This window comes from Orycteropus afer, unplaced genomic scaffold (genome assembly GCF_000298275.1).
Source record: "Orycteropus afer afer isolate SDZICR_OR568_19922 unplaced genomic scaffold, OryAfe1.0 scaffold00060, whole genome shotgun sequence".
NCBI lineage: Eukaryota > Metazoa > Chordata > Mammalia > Tubulidentata > Orycteropodidae > Orycteropus > Orycteropus afer.
Genome location: NW_006921647.1, coordinates 7205539 through 7210077, shown reverse-complemented (window position 1 = coordinate 7210077; position 4539 = coordinate 7205539).

The following is a 4539-nucleotide window of genomic DNA, read 5'->3' as shown; positions in this document are numbered from 1 at the left end:
CTCAGGGTTCTGTGTAGTATTTTTTGAAAATACTGAACTCAGTTTACTCTGAAGCCTTTTCTGGATTTAAATTTAAATTGTATGGGAGATTAGTCCTACTCCTTTATGACTCACCATTTATCCAAGAGAATTATAGAATTATAATAAACTAGAAAGTTTTAGGAAAAAACATTTGATTCATCAGTTTCAATCCTCGCAATATCAAAACATTTGCATGTCCTATGCTACCACCTCTGTGGTAGTTAAGGTTGTGTGTTAACTTGGTTGGCCTGGTTTTGAGTGGCTGGGCAGCTGGATGTAGTTATTCCCCATGGTGAGACTGGTAATAATTAACTTCATGGTGGAATCTACTGGAGCAGCTGCTTTAGGGATATGGGCTGCTTCCAGTATATAAGAAGCAACTTTGAGGAAAGTCTCCAGCTTTTTGGCATGCTTGGACCCTGCATGTAGCCAAATTGTTGTTCAGCAGCCTTCCATACCCTGCTGATCTTGGGACTTTTTCTGGACTTGAATTAGTGGCCTGCCATGTTGTTTGGTAATATTGGGACAGTATCTTTTTACTTGTCGACCTTGAGTTTGTCTACCTCAGGAGCCAGCAGCTGTCTGTGTGAAGAAAAGCTTCCCACTTCAGTGGACCAGGAGCAGGCGGCAGAGCTGAAACCCAACATTGAGGGGCTTTCACTCAGACTTCTAGCCTCCAAAACTCTAAGAGAATAAACTCCTATTTGTCCAAGCTTTCTCATTTGTGGTATAATCTTGTCAGAACAGCATGAGGTAACCAAAACAACCTTCCAAACATATCATGATTCTACCACTTGTCCTTATGTTCATGAGTACATCTCTAATCTAAGCTTGTAATGCTGCAAAAAAAAAAAAAAAAAAAATGTGTATAGAGCACTTAGGACATGCCAGAGTCCTAAGCACTTTACAAACTCATTCTTTACATGAACCTCATAAAGTAAGCATTATTTTGACTTGCATCTAATAGATGAGGACAGAAAAGCACAGGGAGACTAAGTTACTTGCCTCAGGCTGCAAGCTATTATGTGGAGAAAAAAAACATGATTCCAACAAGCTTCAAAATCTATTTCCATCCCTGTGTCTCAGAATCTCACAACAGTTCCCTATCTGGTCTCCTGTATCTACTCTTGTCTGCCAACATTCCATTCTCCACACTCTGGTCAGAGTGGTTTTCAAAAAAGTAAAAAACATCATACTGTTTCCTGGATTAAAATCAGCCAGTTATTCTTGATTGCACATGGAGTAAAATACATACTCTTTCCAGTGACATAAACAGCCAGTCTCTTCATATCATGATGGAAACTGCAAGGGATCAGGAATTCTGTTAGTCTTGTCTATTACCATATCCCCAGAATGCTAACACTATTTATTGCTTGTTGTTAAGTGCCCTCACACCAGCTCCGACATATAGCAACCCATAGCTGGGCCCGTAGTTCCAGCCACTATGTCAGTCCATCTTGTTGAGGGTATTCCCCTTTCTCACTGACCTTCCAAATCTGTTGCTTAGCAGTATTAAATGAATAAAGGAATCTATCTACAAGAAGACCATTCATCTTAAAGGCAGGTGGAGAGAGAAAACTTCTTTTTTTAAAAAAATTAATTTTTAATTGTTTTTTATTGTGATGTGGGTACAAATTTACAAAGTAGATCCATTTTACACACAACAATTCATGAGCATTTGGTTTCATGGCCCTGATTACAATCCCCAACCATAAAGAGCTCTTCTCCCATCACCTCCCTGTGACTATCTCTTGCCTGTGCACTTCTTATCTACACATTCCTGTCTGTCTAGTTTTCTCTCTATGAAAATGCTGCCATTCTGATGTTTCATGGTTAATTGATCTAGGGGCTGCATCTCAGTAGGGTAGATAGATGCATCTCCCTGAGGTAGGTGTTCTGCTTATAGGTCTGTCTATTAATGGCTGAGAATTAATTCATGCAAGTGAGTCTCTGTTAGGCTAGGTTCTCTAGAGAAACAAAGACAGTAAAACTTATATATACATATAGAGAAAGAGAAATTTATCCTAGGAAAGTGGCTCGCACACTTATAGAAGCTGGCAAGACCCAAGTTCTTGGATCAAACGTCAAGCTGGAAGCTTTTCCCAACTCACACAGCTGCAGGGGCTAACAAGCTCAAGGTTGGCAGGCAGTATACAGGTTGTTGACTCCAACGAATGACGAATCCAAGATCTCCAGGCCGAATGGTGGATTGTTCACTCACAGACAGGTGTAGGCAGCACAACAGGATCCCGATCCACAGAAAAGTCTCTCTTTTCCCAGGATAGCCATGCATACATTGGAAGTAGGCCACACCCCTAGGGAAACTACCTTTCAATGGATTGGCTGCTCAAAACATATACATCTGATCTCATCAAAGGAATAACCTGCATCACAACTGCTTAAACCACACAGAATTGTAATCCAGCTAAGTTGGCCCATAGTTCCAACTATTACAGTCCACCCCTTGTCAACTTACTTGTCAGTTGTACACATCTTCTTAACCGTATATAATCTTTAAATAAGGACAATTATAAAGTCATATTTGTGTCTAACATGATACACTAACACACGTACAACTGAAAGGGATTAACGTTTACGTTTCACAGTTCATAATAGAAGGAAACAACAATATTTGACGTACATATATAATAAAGAAATATAACAATCACAGTCCTCATTTCTGCAACTGGTCATGTGGTCATAGCTGATATTCAGAACTACTTTCTTCCACCACCCATTCTGTATTTCCCTTGCCCTCAGCAAGCACCTCAGCTGGTCATGGTTCTTTGCCTTGTGGGGTGACCCAAACCTTCATTCCTGAAGGGTCTGGGCCATAAGTAGTCATATCAGAATGGGGTTGCTGTAATTTTTCATTGACTTTAATCACAGGTTATGGTATTACTAAGAGATGTCCTAAAGAATCTCCTGTATTCCAGACATATTCTTCTTTACCTCCATTATGTAATGTCAATCCAATTTCCCCTGGGTAGTCAGGATCTATCACACCAGACAGTATAGTAACACACTTCTTTGTCTGTTGATTCAGAAGCATGAGTAAGCCAAAATGGCAGGGTGACATTCTTAATTTCCAGTTCAATGCAATTAATATTGTGTTTCCAGGCGGGAGTATTCCTCCTTTTGGGACTAAGATCTCCAGGCCCACATAGCATAGGGTAGCAGGGACAGCAAGCAAAAATTTTTTGACTGGCCCACTAGGGGTAATAGTGAGTGATACCACTCCCATTTCCTCCCCTTGGTTCCTGGACCCATGAATCCTGGCTATTGGAGAAACAGAACCATATATAGGATGCTGGATTAGAGCATATACAGCCTTCTGGAGAACATTGCCCCAACCCTTCAAGATATTGTCACCTAGCTGGTGCCATAATTGTGTTTTTAGTAGGCCATTCTATCGTTCTATCAAGCCAGTTGCTTTTGGATGATGGGGAACATGGTAAAACCAGTGAATTCCATGAGTATAGGCCCATTGCTGCACTTCATTGGCTATGAAGTGAGTCCCTTGATCTGAAGGAATGCTGTGTGGGATACCATGATGGTGGATAAGGGATTCTGTAACTCCACAGATGGTAGTTTTGGCAGAAGCATTGCATTCAGGGAAGGCAAATCCATATCCAGAATAAGTATCTATTCCAATAAGAAAAAAACAGTGTCTTCTCCATGATGGAAGTGGTCCAAAGTAATCAACCTGCCTCCAGGTTGCTGGCTGATCACCCCGAGAAATGGTTCCATATCAAGGACTCAGTGTTGGTCTACGCTGCTGGCAGATCAGGCACTTAGCAGTGGCTGTAGCCAAATCAGCCTTAGTAAGTGGAAGTCCATGTTGCTGATCCCATGCATAACCTCCATCCCTGCCACCGTGGCCACTTTGTTCATGAGCCCATTGGGCAATGACAGGAGTAGCTAGGCAAAAAGGATGACTGGTTTCCACAGAACGTGTCATCTTATCCACCTGATTGTTAAAAGTCCTCCTCTGCTGAGGTCACCTTTTGGTGGGCATTCACATGAGACACAAATATCTTTATTCCTTTGGTCCATTCAGAGAGATCTATCCACATACCTCTTCCCCATAAATCCTTATAATTAGTTTTCCAATTATGCTCCTTCCAAGTCCCAGACCATCCAGCCAAGCCATTAGCCACAACCCATGAATCCATATACAATCATACATCTGGCCATTTCTTGTTCCATGCAAAGTGAACAGCCAGATGCATGGCTCAAAGTTCTGCCTATTTGGAGGATTTCCCTTTATCACCATCCTTCAGAGAAGTCCCAGAAAGGGGCTGCAGTGCTGCTGTCCATTTTTGAGTGGTGCCTGCATATCACGCAGAACCATCTGTGAACCAGGAACGAGTTTTCTCTTCCTCAGTCAACTGATCATAACAAACTCCCCATGGGGCCATAGGTGCAGACTGGGAGAGGGAAGGTAATGTGATTGGAGTGGAGACCATAGGCATTTGGGCCACTTCCTCATGCAACTTACTTGTGCCTTCAGGTCCT